At 34.5% G+C, this 25,359-nt stretch overlaps 2 long non-coding RNA genes across 2 annotated transcripts; both read left to right on the forward strand.

The window, feature by feature from the left end:
• The first annotated feature begins 4,424 nt into the window (after positions 1-4,424).
• Positions 4,425-7,404, forward strand: LOC147840247 (uncharacterized). Its single transcript, XR_015511340.1, has 7 exons — positions 4,425-4,530; positions 4,678-4,765; positions 5,473-5,556; positions 5,677-5,731; positions 5,832-5,907; positions 5,982-6,158; positions 6,497-7,404. It is a non-coding gene; the product is annotated as an uncharacterized LOC147840247 (long non-coding RNA).
• A 16,240-nt stretch (positions 7,405-23,644) lies between these two features.
• On the forward strand, positions 23,645-24,934 carry LOC147833328 (uncharacterized). The gene is made up of 3 exons (XR_015511384.1): positions 23,645-23,791; positions 23,968-24,065; positions 24,208-24,934. It is a non-coding gene; the product is annotated as an uncharacterized LOC147833328 (long non-coding RNA).
• Positions 24,935-25,359: the final 425 nt, after the last annotated feature.

Here is a 25,359-nt window from a genome sequence, read left to right on the forward strand (position 1 = left end):
TTTACTTAATCTCTTTTTCATGCGTTTGAACGAGTCTTAAATTCAGCTTTTTGATTTCAATCTACTTCATTGTGGATGTGATTCAATCTCAACACACATCAAATTTCGCCACAGATGAATCGAAGAGTGGATTGAGTCAGGGGATCTCAGTGAAAGCTCCTCGCAGTCTTTCCCAGCAGTGTGTTTGTCAAAACTGTGGGTTTTGTATGTTTTACCTGTTATATCACGCTCACCCATCGCACTCTGCCTCTCCATATCAGTGCTCAGATCACTATTATCAGCAAAGTGTCGGCCAAACTCAGAGCAGTCATCTGTCATTCTCTGTCTTTTGCTTTGAAAAGCCCAAACCTGACACCGGCTGACAGCCTCTGTTGTTTACCCAACTAGAGGGACACGGGCGATTGTTCAGAGAACATGACACGGCATACTGGGCGGCAATATGGCGGACGGCTGGGCCCCCTCATCAGCCGGCTCTCAGCACCTCCATCAAGTCTCAAAGCCCAACAGAGTATCAGATTCACGGCCCCATATTTAAGCAATCTGAGGTTCACATGATGATTTGGGTGAGGGACTGGGGAATTGAGGCTGGGAATTGAAACTGACGTTCTGCTGGGGGAGAAACGAAGGAGTTGAGGAAAGACCACCTGGGTAACCTTTCATAGCGCTGTCCTCTGGTGCCAAAACACCCTGGAATAATATTCTCCCTTGCGCTCTGTTTCACAGGCTTGTGCTGAATGTTAAAACAGTGCCAAAACTTTTGAGTTTTAGTAGTTGCAATGGGCTGATTCACCATAATCATAATGTTTCTGTAACATTAGTTTAATATCCATTTGCTTTTAACTTTTTGCAGTTAACAAATTCCCCAAAAATTAAATTTTTATGAGAATGCAAAAACATTGACAATTATTATAAGAGCTAAAAGAAAAAGTTTTCTAATTAAGTAATAATTTTTGTCCTGTAACATTAAACAAACATTAGTTTAATGTTGCCTTGTCTTTATGTATATGTATATGTATATATATATATATATATATATATATATATATATATATATATATATATATATATATATATATATATATATATAATTTTTTTCTTTCTTTTTCTTTAACAATTTTCCAAATGATGTTTAACAGAGCAAGGAAATTTTCACAGTATGTCTATTAACATTTTTTCTTCAGGGGAAATTCTTTTTTTTTCGTAGTTTTGGCTAGAATAAAAGCAGTTTTTAATTTTTTAAACCATTTCACGGACAAAATTATTAGCCCCTTTAAGCTATATCTCATCTCTATAATCTACAGAAGAAATCATTATTATACTATAACTTGCCTAATTACCCTAACCTGCCTAGTTAACCTAATTAATCTAGTTAAACCTTTAAATGTTACTTTAAGCTGTACAGAAGTCTCTTGAAAAATATCTAGTCAAATATTATGTACTGTCATCATGGTGAAGACAAAATAGTTCATTATTAGAAATGAGTTATTAAAAACTATTATGTTTAGAAATGTGTTGAAAAAATCTGCTCTCTGTAAAACAGAAATTGGGGAAAAATAAACAAGCAGTCTAATAATTCAGGGGGGCTAATAATTCTAACTTCAACTGTACATATATGCACAACTTAAAAAGTACACAATATTAACAAGCTGTAATAAAATAATATGTAAATAATTCAATTTTGAAAAATGAAAGAACCATATAATTGTAAGGAGATGAACTGTCTAGCCCTTTTAAACATTACACTCATAAAAACTTATTTATAAATAAAAAAATTGTATTGATATATCATCTTGCAATGAAAAAAATGCCTCTTACACTCATGGCATTGCTGTGTTTTACTACTTGTTATACTACTTGTACTTTTGCTACTTTGTTCCCTCTAAAGTTTGCATAACCAAAAAACAAACAAACTTTTAAATCGTGTCTTGACACTTTGAATGTTTTGAGAACATTTAGGAATAACATTTCCAATACTTGGAATTTACATTCCTGAGATATGTTGTCTTAGCTGAGGTGTTGCATTATATGAAATGTGTTACAAACGATGGTTTAACTAAATTATACTTATATGGCTTTCATTATTGACACAAAAAGAAATCTAATTGTTCCAAAATAATTGAGTTTGCAATCACTACGGATGATTAAAAGATATATATATATATATATATATATATATATATATATATATATATATATATATATATATATATATATATATATATATATATATATATATATGGTGTGTAATGTAGCTTTTTGAACAGCTTTTTTATGTGCATTATACAGTTTTCTTTTGTTTTTCTGTGCATCTGATGACTCTTGTCGTAAATTTTTTGACATGATTTAAAGAAAGACCCTTGTTCAGTGTTAAATCTGCTAGTTTGTATTTAAATAAATAGTGTCAGGCATATTGTAAACAAGACTATTTTGTTTATTATCACAGTGCAGCCCTCCAATATTAATCTTAAATATTTATACTTGCTATCCTAAATTTTTATCTGGTTGTCAACAAGATCTTTTCAATAATTTCAAATAAAACAATTTCTCAGTATCACTTATTCTCTTAATAAATACAATTCAGAATAAGTTATGTAAATTTACATGTACATGTTTGTTGTTAATCTGAGTAATGATAGCATTATTTCACCAGTAGATAAAATAATTGATTTTAATAAAAGTAGTTCGAGACAAGTAGACACTTTAGTCAGACTTAATATTCTATGTAGATATTGTTACAAATGTCCCTGACATATGTTACAACCGGCTCAAAATTGTAACAAAAGAGACAATGCGGACCAGGTAAATCATAAAGAAAAATAATTTATTAACAAAAGACATAACTAACAGAGGATACTCAAAGCAACCAAAGACAGTAAAAATGGAAGTCAATGGTGAAGTGCCTGTGCATGAGAGTGAACTGAACTCATGACCCAAAATAAAATAATCAAAACGATGATCAATTTTGTCAGTTTGATTTGGCGCAGTCAGACAGCAAAATGCGACTCATTTTTGAATCATGTATTTTTATGTTACTATGTATATTTTGAGCACGAAGATTTGTTTGGAGAAAAAAATCCCTCCTTTGCTTGTGTGAATGTGTAAGAGATTATAAATATAAAGGCATTATAGTCATTGTAAGTCATGGCAGGGACTACGGGTGGCTTTACATAAATGAATGGGGAATTCCAGTTTGCTCGGCCCTGCAACAACAGACTTGGGAATCGGCAGTTGTCTCACTCTCTCTGTTTTGACGCCTCTCTCTTGGTCATTCGTTTCTTAATATGTATGTATGTGTGTGCGTGTGTGTGTGTGACAGGGGCTGTGGAGAAAGCGAACAGACATCCTGTGTGTGACAGGGATCACTTTCAGCAGAGCATTACACTCATTTCCCTCCTCAAGCCCACACACAATCCTTTCATTCTCTCTAATTAAGACTGAAAACTGCGTCTGTCTGTGTTTCTCTGTCTAAAAAGAATAAGATTCAGGTGTGTTAGCTCCAATTTAGATGATGTTTTTTTGCCAGAAATAATAGGAAAGCTAACACATTAAAATATATATATATATATATATATATATATATACACTCTCAGAAAAAAAGGTACAATGAGGGTACAATTTTGTTCCTAGAGGGAACAAAATATAAAATTGTACCTTTAAAGGTCCCATATTGGTCCTTAGGGTACAATTTTGTACCCAAATGAGCTATAAAGGTACAAATGTCCAGATTTAGGTTTGAAAGGTACATTTTTGTACCTTTTATAGCACATTTGGATACAAAATTGTACCATAAAGGACCAATATGGGACCTTTAAAGGTACAATTTTATATTTTGTTCCCTCTGGGAACAAAATTGTACCCTCATTGTACCTTTTTTTCTGAGAGTGCACTGTTCATCTGTAGCATCTCATATCCAGATTAAAACATTACTTCTTATATGTAAAGCAGTAAATGGTCTTGCATTTCCCTGTTTGCTTTACTCTAAACATGGCATTTAAACCATTTCATTATTCACCTTTAAAGGTACAATTATATATTTTGTTTCCCTATAGGAACAAAATTGTACCCTCAGCTCTTGATAAGATCAAGACACTATATAACACTAATTTAAATGTATTAATACTAAACATTAATACTAAAATACATAATTTAAAAATATAATAAATAAATAAATTGATTGAATTAAATATTTTAATAATTAATTTTTTTTCATGTATTTAAATTACATTTTTTCTCAAAAATGTTAATAATTTAATTTATAATTAAATGTAATTTTAATCATTAAAAACGTAAATACTGGTCTTTGCTTACTGTTTAAGTCCCTATAGTATATATGAGATGAAGAATAAGAACCATGCAGAGGGACAGCATCTTCATACAGGTGGTGATGTTGCTGTCTCTTTAAGAATTTGGCTTGTTGAGACGTTATAGTAGTGTTTGTTACTGAGGCGGTCGGTCGAGTATGCTGGCTGTTTACACAGAACTTCGCACGCTTTTCAAAGAAAAGTCTATTTTGGAGTCCACACTTTTCAGGTAAGAATGTATTAAAGATATATTTTCAGTCTCATTTTTACATGTGAAGCCGTGTTCTGTTGATTTTGTCTGACTCTCCGGTCTCGGCTTTCCCCCGCTTTGTGCTCCGGGCTGGCTGGTGTAACGTAACGTTACGTTGGCCTGCAGGATGGAGTTTGCTAAGATGTCTGCAGCTTATTAAAGAAATTAATACAACGTGATATCGAAGTCACCGAGGGACATAACGTTATAGAAGGTAAGTACTATATGCTGTTAGTTTTCTCGGTGTAAAAGTTCCCTTTATCGCCTACGTTACGTATTCGCGCCTTATAAGTGTTGCCACGGCGGAATATAATCGCAACCCAGATAGCAAAATACACTTGGGCCAGTTGCGGCTAGATTCTCGCCTGCCCGAGTCCGTCTGCTGTATCGTTACTCGGGCCATATGCGGCGGCAGAAGCGAGCCGACGCTGCCGTAACCGTGCACCGGAATCGGGCCGTGAGTAATGTGCGGTGTGGCCCGGAGCTGGCGCGACTAAAGTCTTCATATACCTTGATATAAAACCTTTTGTTATTAATACTGGAATTTGTAATTATCGATAATGTTTTATATTTTGAGGCCATTTTCTAGCCACGGTTGACCGCGGAAATGTAATTTTAGACGGTTATATACACCGCCATTTTGTGAAGAAAAATCACAATTTTGTCACCGGCAAAGCGACTGATTATGTAAACGTGGCTAGTTACAAACGTGGCGTGTGTATGCTTGAACATATCTTCGTTTCAGTGTCTAAGTTACATTAATGTTGAGGAGTGTCCACAAACTCTCATGTCCAGAATTGTTGGTGCTTTACTATCGTTTAACGTTATACTTATATATATAAATAAAATACTATAAATAAATAGTTATTGCTTTATCTTATTGCTTTCCTGAAGTTTATGAAGTTTCCAATTGTATTTCAGGACAAGATTGAACAACATAATGCAGGCTAACAGCATCAGACCAATGAAGGCATGTCATATGAAAGCATGGCTCAGTTACAAGATGTAAGTATGTCTCATTATCTATACCATGGTTTTAATGGCTTACATACTGTTTTAAATTTGTAGGTTTTTACTTAGAAACAACAATAAATGTACACCCACGTGTTTAAAATTATTTTCTAGGTTTTCATCGAAAGACGAGAGATCAACTGAAGAATGCTATGGACCTGACTCTAAGGTACTCTTTCTAAACTTTCTCCATTTGATTTAATATTATTAAATTCTAGCTTTGTATGGATTCCTTCATATTTGTTTGTATGCCACATTTTATGTTCCAGGAATTGATTTTACAGCAGCACTTCTCATGTTGCCAGCCTTGTTAAGCGAGACACTTCAACATTTCGTTGTGCTCCGGTGCGTATGTTGTTTTCTGTTTAGTATATGCTGTGATAAATGCATTTTATAATGCTTGATATTCTTTATATTAGGATGATGCAGTGGGTAGTGCTGTCACCTTACAGCAAGAAGGTCGCTGGTTCGAGCCTCGGCTGGGTCAGTTGGCATTTGTGTGAGGAGTTTGCATATTCTTCCAGTGTTCGTGAGGGTTTCCTCCAAGTGCTCCGGTTTCCCCACAAGTCCAAAGACATGCGCTATAGCTGAATTTGGTAAGCTTATTTGTCTGTAGTGTATAATTGTGTGTGTGAATAAGTGTGTCTGGATGTTTCGTAATACTGGGTTGCAGCTAGAAGGGTATCTGCTGCATAAAACATATGCTGGATAAGTTGGTGGTTCATTCCACTGTGGCGACCCCAGATTAATAAAGGGACTAAGCCAAAAAGAAATTGAATGAATGAATGAAATTTATATTAGTCTTTTAATCTGTGATACTTTTTTTTTTAAAATCGGTGAATATTAATTATTTTACTTTCTATGCATGTTGATTTTCTCTTCATCAGTGATAGAGTGACTGATATTAATGTAATTATTGCTTTGTCATTTACAGTGAACCATCTTTACCACATCCAACAGTTCAAGTACAGGAGGAGGCCACCGACTGGACAACTGTGTTAACAAGACGAGTCACGGCAGTCTTCAGAGTTGATGGGATTGCGATTGGCCGGGCTAATGATGTGGATGAATATAAATTTTTGACATATCCATCTTACTAGAAGAACACCTTGATGTTTCTGCAGTGGAATGTTTTGAATGAACGGTGGACGGTGACAAGCCTCGATCTACTCCAGTTTCCAGAGTGATCAACCTTGTTTTTTGTTTCTCTACATGCTCTTGGGATAATCACAATCAAGTTAATCCAGCACACTGCTCTCATTCATGCATAAAGCACATTTTTAAATAACTTGTGGTCCTAATGACTATCAAAGAACATTTTCCAGATATGAATGCTTTACATGTCATGTTTATCAAAAGCATAAACACATATTGTGTTACAACAAATTACAACTCCACTTGAGGATGATGAGGAGTAATCTACTGGTGTTGAGGAAGAGGCTACTGATGTATTTGGTTTTCTGCACTGTTGAAGCAATTTATAGAGAAACATTGCCTTCATTCTGAAATACAGAGAAAATGTTGATGACAAATTATTTATTATGACTGAGTATTCTGACTAAAGACGAATACTTTGGACTTTATAAAGTGAAGTACTTGATGTAGCCTGTGTAATGTGTTTATAAATCTTAAACAGTATTCTTGTGGTCTTTGTATTAAGGGTAGATTATATACTGTACAGTGAGTGAACAATTTTTATTTGTTTTCTAAATTGTTCTTTTTACTGTTTTACATGTCTGCTTTATATTTACTGTGTAATTTTATTTCTTAACACATTCAGTTGTGAGTTGTAATGAAATATTTCTACATTAATAAATAAAAATGGACATCTGCGAACCAAAATATTTTATTTATGCATGCAGTCACCAAAGGATCAAAATGCCTGGGTCAGTACCCTGAAAATGCTATATAATATAAAAAGGTACATTTTTGTACCTTCGGTGGTGGTACAAAATTGTCCCTTAAAGGGTACAAATGTAGAAGGTACAATTTTGTACCTTTAAATAGAGGTACAAATTTGTACCCTTAAGGGTACCACCCCAGTGACGGGCCATTTGTACCCTAAAAGGTACAATTTTGTACCTTTTTTTCTGAGAGTGTATATATATATATATATATATATATATATATATATATATATATATATATATATATATATATATATATATTTTTTTTTTTTTTTTTTTTTTTCAATACTTGAAACTATAGAATTATAGTAGAATAAAAAATAGTATGTGTATGTCAACCTCTTTTTGCTCAGATTTATCTGTCACATGGTAGAAGCTCGCCAAGTCAAACAGATGTTAACACTGACAGTTTGCATGACTTTCTTCTTGAAAACCATAAACAAAACTATACAAGGTAAAAGAAAATAAGGGTCTACAGAAAATATGGGTTCACAAGCACTCCAAAATTTTCCATGAAGCAAAATCTTTTCCAACAACATGAAACTATTATAATTCAACCAAATACTGAAATAATAAAACATATGTAGTTTTCCTATATGATTATTTAGAGGGAAATAGACTTTTCATATTAAAGGGATAGATCACACTCATCATCATTTACTCATCCTTTACATGCCACTAACCTATTTGAATTTCTATTTTACTCTAGATAAAAATATTATTTATTCTAAAAGAAATGTCAGAAATCTGTACACATTGACACCCTATTTGTTTCCTACTATGGAAGTCAATGGTTACATGTTTCTTACATTTTTTTAAATATGTTTTCTTTTGTGTGTGTGTGTGTGTGTGTGCGTGTGTGTGTGTGTGTGTGTGTGTGTGTGTGTGTGTGTGTGTGTGTGTGTGTGTGTGTGTGTGTGTGTGTGTGTTTAACAGAAAAAGGAAACTCACAAAGTTTTGGAACCAACTGAGGTTTATAAATACTAAATAGTGAGTACTTTTTTCTTTTTTGGGTGAATTATTAGCATTTTGCTGTTAGTTCGTGAGGGCAGCTTGTTACGAAACTTGTTACGAAAAAAAACAAACGAATAAAAAGCAATGCTCTTTTACACTAAAAGTAAAAAAGAGAAAAGCTGACATTTTCATGCTCACACAAGAGACCAATGCTTTGTTTAGCATATGCAGAATAATATGTTTGCTTAGAGCTCAGCCAATGTGCTTAAGACATGCTTAAAACACTTAAAATGTTTAAATATGGATATTTTTGCAATACAGTTTCATTGAAATACATTCTTCAGACAACCTTTCTATGTAAAACTGCACAAATGTACTTCAACATAAAGTATGTTTTACTGCAGTTGGTAAAATGGATACTAAGGGACTGTATGACACCAACAACACTGTGAAAAATATCAGTAAAATAGCTGAAAATAGTTGAAAACCTTACATTTATAACCATTTTTAATAGTTTGAAAGTATATTGTCTCAGTTGGTGTTGTATAGTAAAAAACCTTGTAATAAACTGACAGTAAATTTTCTGTTGTTATTTATTACTTTGCTTACACTTTACAATAACAATACAAAAATAATCATGTATTAATTATGTAAACTAAACATTACTTTATTATAAACTAATGATGAGTTAATGCAGGTGCTAATCATCAACTAACTAACTACAACATGAGTCACATGAGTTCATGTGGGAATAACGGCTACCTTAATTACTTGTTAGTGCATGCTTGGTTTTTAATTAATATATTAATCAGCACATTAGTTTATGCTTAATTTAACCATCATGAACTCATGATATGTTAATGTATAATTATATTGTGACTTTACTTGGAGGGGCACATCATCATTAACACATTCTTAACTACTCATAAACTCAAGTAAGTGTTCAGTCAACATCAACATCAACATGAACACTTTAAACAGAGCAGTTCATGAGTAGTTAAGGATGAGTGAATGGTGATGTACCCCTCCAAGTAAAGTCATGACATAATTATACATTAATTGCTCATGAGTTCATGATGCTTACATTCAGCTCTAACTTAAATGTTAATTAATACATTAATTAACAGCATGTAATTAAGATATAATATACTCATGAACACATGCGACTCATGTTCTAAAAGTCTAAATTTAGTTAATGATTAGTGCATGCATTTACTCATCATTAGTTCATTATAATGTAATGTTAAGTTCACATGTTAAAACATCATTACTGTTGACAAGTATGATTCCCATCTCGAGGCCGATACTTTCCCTGTCTCTGCTTCACACACTTTCCTGCCTGTCAATCTCCACTGTCCTGTCCAATAATGGTGAAACATTTAAAAAAAAAAAAAAAATCATTATTCATGTACTGATACTGTAAAGTGTTACCATTATTTTTTATACATTATATCATTACATTCATACTACTAAAATGTCAATAAAAGTCACTTTGTTAAACTGTAGAGTTATTTATAAGTTGACTGAGCAGAAATCAAGGTGCCATAATGCAATTCCCAACTGTAAATTAATGGAAAACACTTGTGAATCACAAAATATGAAACTGTTGATTAACATATTTTTTTTACAGTGAACTTTTGTTTCTTTTCACACTAATGAGAGTTGCAGGGACATAATGTCTGTGAATACAAGGTTATTTTCTTGCAGTTCTTTGCACCAAATAAATACCACAAAATAACTTATGTGTATCTATGGTTTGTAATTGAATGCATTTGCCTTACCTTTATAGACAACTTTTCTAGAGTTCTCAGTTTGCTCAGTAGTTCACTTTGTATTGTGTTGTATTTGAGATGCAGAGAATTCAGGATTGAGTCAGGTGAAGCTCATAAGACATAAAAGCAATGCAAAATTGAAGTAAAAACTATATGGTCCCAGTGTTTTTTCACTTTAAATAACTGATTAGGCAAGTGGTTTGCTAGTCTAGGTGATCTGTATGAAGCCCCACCCATGAGGACATGAAACTACATAAAGGACGTGAATCTGAAATTTTAGACCCTTTTCACAAGCCTGCTATGACACGTTTAAAGGTCATCATAATCTTAAATCCTTGACAGTTTTTAATATTCAGATAAAAAAACCAAAACATGAACATTTATGTTTATTTATGAATGAATTATAACATCTTTGCCTCGAATTACAAAAAAAGAATTACAGCTTATGCGAGGTGTTTCTAATGCATCATCTATGAGGCTGAGAGTAAATTTGACGTTATTCTCTCCACTGGCTGAAGGTATCAGTCTTACACAATTTTTTCCCTTTTTCTTAATGTCTTGATAACACCATCATGGAGTTTTTCTTTTATTATTTCAGCAAATCTGATAAAAAATATGATAAAAAAATATTTGTAGTACTCTCTCATTCACTGCGCTCTAAGTTTACCCAGCTATGATGTCTTCCGCTACTGAGAAAACCAGAAATATGAAAAGGGTCTATTAGCAGATGTTGCAAAAATGTAGACAGCACCTTCTATAGTGGTTTTGCCATATCAAATGTGCATGTTTTATGTTTTTCATGTTCTGCATTTCCAACAGGCATATGCTGTAATTTTTACACACAGCTTCTCTTTGTTTTTGAAAAACCAATAAAGGTTCTTGTTTTACCACTCTTGTGCTTAAATCTCATTATGCTAAAAGTCATTGGCTTATCCCCTGCACTTAAAAAAAATATTTTTTACTGCTTGTTCAAACTACTTGTTTAAAATGAGCTAAAACAACACAGTTCTTGAGATTTTCTTGGGACGACTTAATTGATTTGTTAACACTTTACAATAAGGTTCATTAGTTAGTGCATTCACTAACATGAACTAATCATGAACAACACGTGTACAGCATTTGTTAATCATAATTGAACATTAACTAATGCATTATTAACATCCAAGTCCATGCAGTACAGTACAGTGCAGTATAGTATACAGTAGATGTATTGCTCATTGTTTGTTCAAGTTAGTAAATGCATTAATTAACATTAACTAATGAACCTTATTGTAAAGTGTGACCATTGTTTTTGTCTTCAATCCATTTAAATTGTTTAAATTAACTTTTTGTTATTTTTTTGTGTTGGGACAACATTAATGAATTGTGTGGAACCTTGCAATTTTTCCATAATTGAGCTATTTTTGGTGATAATAAATGATAGTTTTTCTCAATGCTACAGATTCTACTTCTGCATTTTTTTCAGGATCTGCAGTTGTGGTTCTATGCTCTTCAAAAATAAAACCGACATATGTGGGTAACTGGATATGACAGCACTGACAGGTGGCACAAGACAAAAATTGTGTCTGGGTAAAATTGTAAATTTCTTTAGATTTAATCATTGTTGGGCTCATTTATGGGTAAATTAAATACATAACATTGTCTTCATTTTTTGATATTTTAAAGTGAAATTCTTAAAAATTAAGTCCTTTAAAGGTGCCAATGTTTTCATGAAGAATTTTTAATGTCAATTGCACCTTTTGATTCTACAAGCAAAAATATAATCGCAGGGCTTCCATTTCAAAATTTCAGTTCTTGCTCAGTTACCATGCAATATCAATTTCATATCAATGGAACAAGTTCCTCAATACAAAAGAAAAAAAAAAAGAAAAAAGATTTATAAATTTATATTAAATAAATATTATTTATTTATTTATTTATGTATATATATATATACACACACACACACACACAAATAAATAAATAAATAAATTAATAAATAAATAAATTAATAAGTAAATAAATCTGAAAAGGGGATGAAAAGGTTCTCTAGATTATTAAAATATTCTTCACAGTTTGTGAGAATGTTTCTCTGAAGAGCTTTGAAGAACTAAAAAGATCATTGGGTTACTGGTTTATTGGTTATTTGTTACTTTACTGTGAAAACATGTTTTTGTTTCTTTCAGTCCCCTTTATTTTTAAGAGTATTAAAAAGAAAACAAATATTTTTCAATTACAGTAGTTTTACACAATTTGACAGTTTTACTGTAAATTTAATTAAATTAATTCAGCCCTAGTGAACCTTAGAAAAATCTAATTGATTCAAATAAAAACTTTATGGTGACTCACATAATAAAAAAATGCATAATTTAGTAACTAGTTGCACATTTGTTCACTCAATTTCTCTCTGAAATATTTTAAGGACTGAGCACTGCACCGGTAGTGCTTTGCTTCTTCTTTTTCTTCTTAACATTTTTGATGGTCTAAACCTGCTTGAAAACTCTTGAAACTTTACTGGCACACCAGATATGGCAAACGTTTATGTTTGTTATAAGTTTTAAAAGTGGGTGTGGCAAAGCGACTCAACAGCATCACCTATCCACTTTTGACGAAGTAGTCCTGTACTACGTCAACACACATCAAACATGTCAATACTTGCAGTTTTTGCCATTTCCAGGTGTTGTACTTTCACGAATTAAAGGGATTTTATTAGATCGACACCAAAATTGGGTTTTGTCATCTAAAGGCCCTGGCAATGTTAAATTGCGAGGATCTAGAGTTTTTGTGGAAGGGCGTATCCGTGGGGGCCTTACAAACTTTGACGTTTCGTCACAAACATCTGATCTGCCTCAAAATCCACATGTTTGACAACAGTCTTGACCTGAAAACTTGCCACTTGCAGGCAACAGGAATGGCATGTTTTGCACTGTAACAAACTCCTCCTAGAAATTGTACCAGATTGAATCCAAGTTTTGTCAGTATAATCCAAAAGTCTTTGTTATGTGAAATTGTAAAGACTGTTAGTTTTCGTCGAAGGCTATGTCCGTGGCAGACTGGCAAATTCAGTGTATCGCCATGGACTTGGAAGTACTTATACCTCAGCCACACAATGTCTGATCAGCCTGAAAATTTACAACTTCGATGAGATTACTTCCCTGAAGACATCTACATGTCAACATTGACAGTCATAGCGCCACTTGCTGACAGGAGGCAGCTTGGCATAAATTTGTGATTTTCTTAGTTTTTATCAAATATATTTATTCATCAGCTTAATTTATTCTTCTTCACTGTTCTCTGACATCCTAAAGCCATCGAGCAGTGGTGAGCCCGGGTGCGAGGTCCCTTTCCTCACTGCTTGCAGCTTTAACAATTTAATTACTTTTTTAGCTGACCTAAACTTGACTCCAACTTTAAAAAAAACTATAATGTTGTCCGCATTTGAGTTCATATGTCCAATGAACATCAACAATTCATTAAAGTGAAAATAATGTTCATGAGAATATTAAGTTGTTCACACAATATGAAATATAATAAGAACTGTTCACTAAAAATATCTTTGAGGAACTAAAAGAGGATGAGCCGTAACCTCCTTTTGAAAACACCTTTTTATTTCATCCTGGCACCTTTAATTTTAGGAGTATAAAATAGAGGACAGTAATAATAGCAACATGACTGTTTTTACTGAGACATTCATGCAAAATTCTTCTTGAAATGTATTTTTACTCAAAACATTTTATAAGTTTATAAACTTTATAGTGCAGTCACCACTTTTTATGCTAGATGCCAAATAAAAAATACTAAGCAAAGAAAGTACAGCCATCGTCCACCATCAGCTATCATTTATGTTCAATAGCTCTTTTAAAAGCCATGATTATAGCCCTGCTCTGCTTTTGAAACCAGACTCTGGCAGTGGTGGATTGAGCTGTGTGTAACACAGTCCAGCAGGCGACATGTTGACCTGTGACTCTGACAGGATCTGCCATGAGAGGTAACAAGAGCGCTAGATGTGCCTCGGGCCACTGAGAGCCTGACTCTGGCATGCATTATTCAAAGCTCTGCCTCAAGGGACAGCTGTGCTAATGCTCTCCATGAGAATCTACCTGATAGCAGGACTGTGGTCAGTTCATTTAGCATCACGGCACCTCTGGCGTCCAGCGCAATGACAACATGCATGGCTCAGATTGCTAGCTGCGGACACAGACTAGAAAAACTCGTGAGACGTGAGAGTTTAAGTAAGGGTTCAAGGAACTGTTGTGAAATCAATGTCATGAGGTCAGTGCAGTATTTTGTGTCATGATGGAGTAGTCATTTTAGGTCTAATAAAATCTAACATATTATTCATGTATTTTTAGTATATAATTGTTTATATATATATATATAAAACAATTGTTAACAAGACTTTCATAATAAAAAACAGAACAATTAAACCAATTTATAAAACTACACATCAAAACTCCATGTTTTCAAGATGATTTATTTCCCTATTACATTGTGCTGTTTATTTTAACATACATTCAGAGGTTTATTCATATTTGTTTTGTGCTTTATCAATTCACAAACTACAAAATAAATACAAAAATTTCTCAAGCTAGTGGGTTACATACTTAGGCGTGAAACCATTGGGGGTTGGAAGACCCACTCCTCACAAACAAAGGTCGAGAATTTGTCCCATACATGAGCTCTTTGTGCTATTTTGACTACTATGCCATGATAAATTGTGAAAATAACCTACTGAAAAAGGCTTTAAGACCAAGCTGAATCCTGTGTTGGCTATTGGACACGGAATTTGGTAAGGCGTAAGTTCTTGTTCTGAAGTCACTCTGTCAAATTGAGCGATCCAAAATGTGACTGAGGAAAGTTAAATGTGCTGGCCAGTTTGATATTTGTCTAATAAATTTTTTTTTTAATTTAAAACTTTTTTAATGATATATGATCTGACATTTGTATTTTAAAATAAGTAGGCTATTGTTTTCATTTTTATTTATTTTAAATTTGTATGAAATGTTTTTAATACATCAAAAGGTGTGGTTATGACAACCATCCAACAAGCTAATCAGCAAAAAAAAAAAAAAAAAAACATCTTGTTACTAAATGTTCCAAAAATGCAATATTTAAACCTCATAGTTAAATGGATAATGAGGCGAATAACTGCAAAAAGCTCCACTTTTTGAGAAAAAAAAAAGCACTACATCTTTCTGCAGGCTGGCTATGAGCTTGATACTGTGTCTGGTAGACTGATGCACTCAGTGAATTTTGTCTGAAAGAATCAAACCTCCCGAACACTGTTGATTTGCTGCAAGAGGGTTTTTGTTCCCTGTCAGACTCTGCAGTCAAACGTGCTTTTTCAGTTTTCCCCTGGTGTCCTTAAGTTGTTGAAGGCTAAACTAAATGCATCTTTCAGTATTTTTAATTGTTAAATTTTCATTTCAGATGTGAATAAAATTTTGAGATGACCACGCTGAACACGTTCTTCTACTCTGTGCTCTCTTTACCTATAACGAAATTTTGCAGTTTGGTGCTGTAATTTACCCAGGAAAGCAACATTAAATTCAAACATTAGATTGGTAATTCCATGTATATATACCAGGCTCCTTCCATATATTGAATATATATATATTTACATCAATTGCATACCTGTACATTGGCTCATGTTATTTATCACTTTTCAGCTGAGAACTGGTTAAAATGCATGTGTCTTTCCATGATAATGTAAACCCTGTCATTATATTTAAATTCAGAGTCACTATGAACACTTTCTGTGCCTTTTTTATAAAATTGGCATGTTACAGTACCACTTCAGCCATAACTATGGTAGTGGGGGCTGCACCCCGGCAGGTGTAAGCATGCTACAAATATATCAGACTATTGACCCTCCAGAAGTCAAAGCTAACTAAACTGAACAGGTTATAATGAAGCCCACCTAGCCAATGGGATGGTGCCATATAATGGCTAATGGCCTCAGTACCCTGAACATCAATTCCACCACTCGATGGTGGCAAAGTGCAACCCAAGTAATAAGAGGCAACTGAGAACCTCAGGTTCCAAAAGACCATCAAGAAACAGGACTAACATTGCCATTTGTACCAACAACTGTCGGTAACTGGCAGGTAAGAATGGACAGAAACAACTAATCAAGGAGAAGAATAAGATGAGGTATTACATGCTAGGACTGTGTAAGGCTTGACAGAATAAGAAAGCGATTTTAAGATGGAAGGAAAATGCAGATAGTGCCAGATCATTTGGGGGCATCTGGTTCATCATGAGCAAGGAACAGGCTTCGAAGACTCGGGGTGCATCAACCTCTCTGGGAAGGTCAGACCTATGCTCTGAGTGCTAGATAAAGTGATAGCTGTGAAATTAACCTACACCCAATGGGGCACATCAATGAACAGATCTGAAAAGGGCAGCATTATCTTTACTGTAGTAAGCAAGAGAACAAGCTACCTTTCTCCATTTTGTTTGTGGACTTTGAGAAGGCCGTTGACAGTGTAGAGGTCAATCCAGTGCTAAAGGCATTGAAGCCACAATATAACCAACTAATCTAAATGGTGAATTCCAGATGTACCCCTGACATCGCTCTGCTGTCATCACCTATAAGGGTGCCAGCTGTCAAGCATGTGTATCGCAACGAAGCTCTTCACGGAGTATCTTGAACAGATCATCAGAGACATCGATTATTAAGGTGGTGGGAATATCAATATCAAGTATTGTCTCATTTTGCCATCATTGAGTCACCTCGTGCTTATCACTGAGACCAAGGATCAGCTGCAAGTAATACTGACAAAGTTGGACATTAGAACCTCTGCAGTAGACCTTAAGGTAAAGAGAATCACTGAGAGAACATATGCGGTGAGGTGATCTGTCAATATGGGATGCCATCACTGAAGTCTAATTAATTCTCCTGCATCAAGAACACATGCATTGGCACAGCCTTTGCGGGGTTGCATAGCCCTCGCCGTAGTTGATACAGACGTGCAGCTCTCAAAAAATGCAACTACATGTTGCAACGATGCCTAGCGCAAGCTCTGTGATTGGTTGGCTTGGTTCCGGTGACAAGCGTGAGCAGTGCTGAGAGCAACCAGCCCGATGGAGCGAGTATTTACTTTAAGTGTGGAGTCCTGTGAAGTAGCCCCAAATGGACTTTTATTTTGTGTTTACTTTATGATTAAAGTTGTTGCATGTTCGCCTGTTCCGACCTCTGTATGAGTGAGTTTTAGCTACTTGTAATGTTCAGAAAAACAAAATACCCACAAAGAAACTAAACACAGAGGAACATAAAAACCTCTTGCAAGCTACCATTTCGGAACTGTTATTGCAGAGCAACACAAACAGCATGCAGAAGTATATATGCAGGCGCTGTGGGTCACGCCAATCACTTGATGCAGAAATATAAATCAGCCTTGAGTATCAACAAAGTTCAGATGGCAGGGGCAAATCATGTGGCTTACTGGCAATTGCTGACCTCATCAGTTATTGAAATGTATTCAGAATTTTATTGTCATTATCAGGGCTTGAAATTAACACCCGCCAACCCACCAAATGCAGGTAGATTTCAGCTGTGGCGGATTAGACAGCCTCTTTAACTATAGCCACTTTGGCTGGTTGAAAATAATTGTTAACTTTTAGTTTTCTTAAAAGCAGGGTTTGACAGTAAAGATGGAAAAATACTTATGCAAATGTGATCTTAGAATCGAGACGACTGGACAAAGTAGACTGGCTCAAGATTTAAAGAAATAAATTTTTGTAAGCAGCAGCGGTCACTGCTTTTGTTTTAATTATTCTTTGAACAGATTATTTACATGCCTAACATTAACTGGGTGTACATGATCATCCTTTTATTATGACACAGTATGTTTTTCACCTGCTTTCTTTTGCTTACAGTTATTTTTATTTTTGTTAATATGGTTTAATTATCTTTTTTTTTTTTTTACAATAACATTGCTTTGATATGAAGTTATCTCTTCATTTATGTGTAGTAATCCAGGAATCTGGGACCTTAGCCTACTGAACAGATTACTGTGCATATTTTAGACACCTGAAAATAGTTCTTTTTTTAAATATCTTTTTTTTTTTATATAAAAAAGCATGTTTACAGCTATATTTTGCTTGTTTTGACACATTTAAAATTTGTGGCTAAGAAATAATTATTTATTTTTGGTGTGGTATTTTTGAGCCCTTAAAAGTCATATGAAATAATTAATGAAAAATAATTAATGAAAAATAATTGCAATGTGACACATTTGCTATTTCTCATTAAGCAAGCTCAAACGTAACACACACAAAAAGTAAAATGAACGAGGAGGCATGCAACATGACACAAAATCTAAATCAAGGAATTTTAGTATGCCAAAGTCTAATTTATGCATATAAAATATATTTTACTGAAAACAAAATGTCTAGCCCTGGTCATTATAATTGTATATTGTGCATTATGAGTAGAAAAGACCACTCAGTAGACCTCCAAGATGAAAAATTGATGAAATGAGTAAAATTGTTGGAATCACATGGGCCACAAAGGCACAATCTGGAAAGAAATGAAAAGTGTGCTGTGACCAGTGGCACCTGGCAGAATGGTGTGTGAATGACTTTCTGTTTTTTAAAATATTGTATTTATTTATTTCTTTATCTTTTATTTTGTTATATGAATGAGACGTTTGAGGTTTTACATGTAAAAGTCTATTTAAAAGTAATCACTTTTACTAACAATAAACATGTTTTAGGCTGTGTGATGTCATCATAAATAAAAAAACCTAACATAAATGTTATTTTCTATTGAGAAACTTAGATATAACTTAAACACCAACATGATAGTGGCATCAAGTTACTGTCAGCCACAGGAAGGAGATAGCATCCTCTGCTTGTGTTTGTCAAGTCTGTATGTTTATGTATGTGTGAATCCTGTTGAATGCGGGCTGAAAAGGATCCCTCCAGCCTGGCCTCAGTGACTCCTCCGTCTCCCTCCAACAGGTGTTGATCTCTCGGCAGGCCCTGACAGGAAGTTTCCTTAGCTCTCCACCAAACCCATTGGAGTTCACATCACCCTGACTTGCGAATGAATGAATGACACCAGTGAAAATGGAGCGCTATCCTCCGGCCTCAGGATGACTGACAGGGGTGCAGGCGGGAGAATAGACTGCCTTTGAACCTGAAAAAACTCTTTTTCCTCCCTCTCTCAACTCTTTTCTATTCTTCAAGGTGCAGATTTCCCCCAAACTCCGATCCGCACTTTTTTCTCTCTCTCAATGCTGGCGTTTTGTTTGAGGGTGTGTGTGTGTGTGGTGGGCAGTGCAGGGTGTGAGGCGTGTTAAATGCTCTCCTTTCAGAGGCAGAATGTGTCAGTCAGCTCACAGGCCATGTTTTGTTTGGAGCTGTCAAGCCTTCTGGAAGAGGGAGAGGAAAAAGCGGGGGAGAGGGAGAAATCGGAGGGCAAGCGGAGAGGGAAGTGTGGGTGTAGAGAGAGAAAGACAGCTGGGAGGCCTACAGGAGAGCCTGACCTCACCTCAAGAGCAAAGGGTCACTGGCAGGCCACTTGAAAAATACTCCACCATGCTAGTGAGTTATTGAATACACGGCCTATGGCAGAATAACTCATGCAGCATTCAAGAGATGAGCGAATTATGTGGAATAACAGCGACCGTGAAGGTGTTTTGTGAAAGCAACATGCTACACTGCAAAAAATGCTTTTCTTACTTAGATTTTTTGTCTTGTTTCTAGTCCAAATATCTAAAAATTCTTATATCAAGAAACATTTTCTAGGCAAGCAAAATATATTGTCTTGTTTTCAGAAATAATATCCCAATATTAAGGGAGTTTTTCCTTTAAACAACCAAAATAATCTGCCAATGGGGTAAGCAAATTAATCTTGTTTTTCCTTTTGACATAAGATTATTTTGCTTACCCCATTGGCAGATTATTTAGCTTGTTTTAAGGGAAAACTCACCTAATTTTGGCATATTATATCTTAAAACAAGACAGTATGTTTTGCATGTCTAAAAACTTCCTCTTGATTTAAGAGTTTTTAGATATTTGGACTAGAAACAAGACAAAAAAACCTAAGTTAGAAAAGCATTTTTTGCAGTGTATATGGCATACTGAAAGAGACAGTGTGTTTACAAATCATAATTATGACATCGTTGCAGTGACCTGCATGCTGTTTTAAACCTTACGGCCACATGTAAGGCAAAGTTTTGCAGAATGTAGATGCATGCAATGAAAGTGAGTAGTGACCAGGCAAGTTCAAAATATGAAGAAAATTTTTGATAACTTAAAAAAAATTGTGAAATTTATGCTAATATTTATGTTTTATGCCAGGAAATGTGTCATGATTTGAAATTGTTATTACAGTGCTTACATAACTATTCATCATGAGTATTATTACAGTATTACATAACTAAGTACACCCCATTTTGAAAATGAATATTTTAATCCATTTCTCAGTGAACATAGGCAATGTATGTTGGTGCATTTAAACAAAACAAATTTATTAAGCAGAAATATTTATTAAAATAATATTTTAGTAACCAAAGATATTTAGAAATTGAAAGCCAATACATTTAAATTCAAGCAAAATATTGTATGTAATATTTTTCTATAGCACATACATTTTTCTGTACTAGTTTTTGGACCGTTATTGTAAGTCATTTTGTTAGATAAGCTCCAGATTTGGCTTCAGTACTGACTAATGTATACAGTTTGCACAAATATAATATTGCATAGCTTCTTATTAGAAATGTGAATTTAAAATATAGATTTATGAAGGGTGTACTTTGTATGTATTGAGTCTTAACCAATTATGACCTGCCAGACTCATTTATCCATTAGTTTTATTGTACTGCAAAACAAGTTGCTATGTTCTTAACAGGCTTAAAATATATCACAAAAGTCATCTGGACCACTTCAAGAATGTTTTATAATATATTTTGTCATCTTTAAACTTTTGACTGCCCTTATTCTCCATTCACTTACACTTTATATACAAAAATCTAGAAAAAATTTGATGACATCTATTTTTGCGTGTTATGGATGAAAACTTGTCATGAAGCTAATTCAAGATATATTTACTTAAATGTATCTTGAATTGAAATAGAAAAGATCTTTGTACATGCAGCTGGATTTTTCATTGATTTTGGGTTTACCTAAAGGACGTGTTTTTTATGAGCTAATAAGAAATTGTATAATTTATAATCCTTTGCTGGCAGAAAAAAAAAATATTTTACCTAATTGGATTAATTAAATTCAACTCACCTTTATTTCTATAGCACTTTTACAATGTAGACTATGTCAAAGCAGCTTCACATAGAATATCATATTTAATTGAAACAGTGTCAGTCCAGTTTTCAGAGTTTAAGTTCAGTTTAGTTCAGTTCAGTGTGGTTTATTATTCAGTGCTGAGAGTCCAAACACTGAAGAGCAAATACATAGATGCGCAGCTCCACAGGTCCTGGACCATGCAAGTCAGTGGTGACAGCAACGAGGAAAAAACTTCACTAATTGATGAAAGTGAAGAATTAAAAAACTTTGAGAGAAACCAGGCTTAGTTGGGCTCAATGATTTCTCCTATGGCCCAATGTCTTGTTCAGAGCTGCAGTCTAGGAAGACTCGTCTGTCCCTGGAGCATCACAGGAATCAGTCTTATGCTCTTTAGTCCTCCATGACTAACACATCAGCTGCTCAGGATACGGACTGATCCAGGATTGTAGAACTTAGTTGCTAGAAGGGATACAGCTGCAGCCAGAACCTAGATTTTTAATTAATCTCTATCACTTAAAGATTGGCACAAAATAATTTTTGAGTTAGGTCCCCAAACTGGAACATCTTACCTGTTTTATACCCACACACACACAAAAAATTGTTTTCAAAGTTTAGACCAGATTAGATTATTTGGAACCTAGTCTTAGCCCTATCATGCTAAAAGGAATATTGTAACTGTAGTATAATCTAAAAAATAAGCAATGCTTTTAGCCCTTTGTAGGCTGCAACACAATCACACGGCAGTTCATAACTTTTTGATTTAGTGACAATTTAGTACAATTTGCTCATTACCCAATTGACGGTTATGTTTAGGGGTGGGGTTGGGTGCAATGCCTTCTTTTTAAAATCGTACAATTTTGTAAGACTGAACTTGTACAAATTTGTATGAATTAGCCACTAAACTGACGAAACATAAAATATTTCTTTGTATTACTTTCTTGTGAGATCAGGCTGTCTGATCTGTTTTATTTGGTGTAGTCCGGTTGTATATACAGTTGAAGTCAAAATTATTAGCCCCCCTTTAATTTTTATTTATTTTTTTTATATTTTTCAAATGATGTTTAACAGAGCAAGGAAATTTTCACATGTCTGATAATATTTTTTTCTTCTTGAGAAAGTCTTATTTGTTTTATTTTGGCTAGAATAAAAGCAGTTTTTATTTTTTAAAAACCCATTCTAGGGACAAAATTATTAGCCCCTTTAAGCTATATTTTTTCAGAACAAACCATCATTATACAACAACTTGCCTAATTACCCTAACCTGCCTAGTTAACCTAGTTAGCCTAGTTACGCCTTTAAATGTCACTTTAAGCTGTATAGAAGTGTCTTGAAAAATATCTAGTCAAATATGATTTACTGTCATAATGGAAAAGATAAAAAAAAATCAGTTATTAGAAATTAGTTATTAAAACTATTATGTTTAGGAATGTGTTGAATTTTTTTCTCTCTCCATTAAACAGAAATTAAGGGAAAAAATTAACAGGGGGCGTATAATTCGGGGGGGGGGGGGGGGGGGGGGGGGGGCAATGTCCTTATAAATGAACTGCATAGTTGCAATCTAAATAAGTACATTCTCAACTAAAACGCCTCAGAAGTACATGAAGTTGTCCAACTGCAGAAATATTTGTCATACTGTAGTGAGTTTGCTGATCTGCTGTCACTCTTTTTTTCCTTTTTTCTTTTCATTTTCCTTTTTTCTTTCCATTGTTTTGTGTTAATGTTTCTTTGTGTGTCTCTTGAAGATGTAATGTTATGTCTGTATTATTCTGAAAATCTAATAAACATAATTATGTATGTAAAATTTTTTTCTTGAATTGTAAAAAAAAAAAAAAAAATCAGTGCTATTGTATATGCATACAGACACTACTGTAAAACCTGGGCAAATCACATGGCTTACAAGCAATTGCTGATCTCATGCAGTTATTGAATTGTATTCACACAATTGGTAAAGACCACTCAAAAGACCTCCAAGATAAAGGGCCCTATCATACACCTGTCACAATGCGACGCATGGTAAGAGTCGTTTTGACGTTTGCTGTTTAAATAGCATAGTTTACATAGTTCAAATAGTTGTTTACATTTCAAGACTTTTTATTTATCTACAAAGCTGAACTCTAGCTTGGCTCTGTAAGGTTCTTTCTGTGAGCCAATCAACATTTCAAATACACACACGAGGACCAATCAGGGTCTGCTTTATTTGTCAATCCCCTGAACTGCTGTGTTAACAGCGGGAAAGACCAGAAAGAAACACAAATCAGAGTCGACCAAATATTGCCCCACCACACAAAATTGAGAAGACGCCTAAAACTGAAAAGATGTGTCAATTTAATATTTTACATTGTCGCATAAAGTGACAAACACATATCTGTAAGTTATGCATATTTAACTAGCATTAGATAAACTGTTTTGATGTTACATCACCTTTAAGAAAAAAAAAACTCCTATGTGCTGTTCTCATGTCTTTGTTGGACTCATTAGTGAGTTCACAAAATGCCACATTCTCATCAGATTGTTTGTTTTGTGTTGACTTTCTTTTGTGGCAGGACCTCCTTCACTCTGGTTGGAGAGCTTCTTTTAAAGCCTGCCAATCACAGTCAGCAGAATGAGGGATCACTGACAGATAAGAGGCACCGGGTGGAAGGTGAGGGTCAGGCTACTAACAGAGTGACAGAAAAACAGAGACAGCAGTAAGAAGCAAGACTAGCAAAAAACAAAATTCCTCCAGATTTCTCAAGTCTGTTTCTTCTTTTTCATCGGCGTATCTGCGGTGCTTTTAAATGGAGGATCTGGGGTGAGGGTTTGCTGACAGAACCTCTCTCACTGGGAGCGGGACAGACTGGTTTGCATCTGCTCTGGCTCCGTGCCCCATTGAGTGTCAGCGTGCAGATGGAAGTGGTTATTTGTAATAATAAACCCTGGGAATGGGAGAGATGTGTGCCCTCACAGCCTGAGACATGCGTGACGCTGAAGCTCAAACAGCACTGAGGACAGCACAGTCCCATGAGAACAAGGCATCTTGCTACTTTTATTCAGTATTCTTTTGATGGCTTTCTGTATTTTGTATGTTTCATATTGTATTCTTTTAAAACCTCCATATTCTCATTCTCAGTAAGTGTGTCAGGGTTGAGTGACATGATGCATTTTATTTTCTTTGTAAGGGTCTATATATTTATTAGACATTCTACAGTATATACTTAATGAAAAAATAAGGTTTAATGACAATGTCAATAAATTCATATACAGTATAAAGCACCAGATACTATTTACAGACCACTTGACAAATCTTAGTTTCTCCACATTTACAATTTATAGTTATGTAAGTAAAACTTAACTTTTGTTTTTTATTTGCAAACTACTGTTAAAAATTTAAGATAAATATCATTGATGTTCAATCACAACAAATCAAAGCATTAGCTAATGACCGAATGTCATTTTCTGCACAAAAACAGTATTTTTATTTGAAATTGAGATGGATGTCATCAGACCTTTATTGAATAAAAACACATTTTCAAACATATACCCAGCACAGGGCAACTTGTTGGCTGAGTGGTTAGCACTGTTGCTTCTCAGCAACAGGGTCCCTAGTTCAAGTCCCGGTTGGGCCAGTAAGCATTTCTGTGCAAAGTTTGCATGTTCTCCCTGTGTTGGCGTTGGTTTCCTCCGGGAGCTTTGGTTTCCCCCACAGTCCAAAGACATGTGGTATAGGTAAATTGATTGAGCTAAATTGGCGATAGTGTATGTGTGTGAAGGAGTGTTTATGGATGTTTCCCAGTACTGGGTTGCAGCTTAAAGGGCATCCGCTGTGTAAAACATATGCTGGATAAGTTGGCAGTTTATATGGTGACCCCTGATGAATAAAGGGACGAAGCCAAAGGAAAATAAATAAAGAATGAATACCCAGCACAACTAAATAACGTGAGAATTGTAAAGTAGTG

This window comes from Danio rerio, chromosome 16 (assembly GCF_052040795.2).
Source record: "Danio rerio strain M-AB ecotype USA chromosome 16, GRCz13ab, whole genome shotgun sequence".
NCBI lineage: Eukaryota > Metazoa > Chordata > Actinopteri > Cypriniformes > Danionidae > Danio > Danio rerio.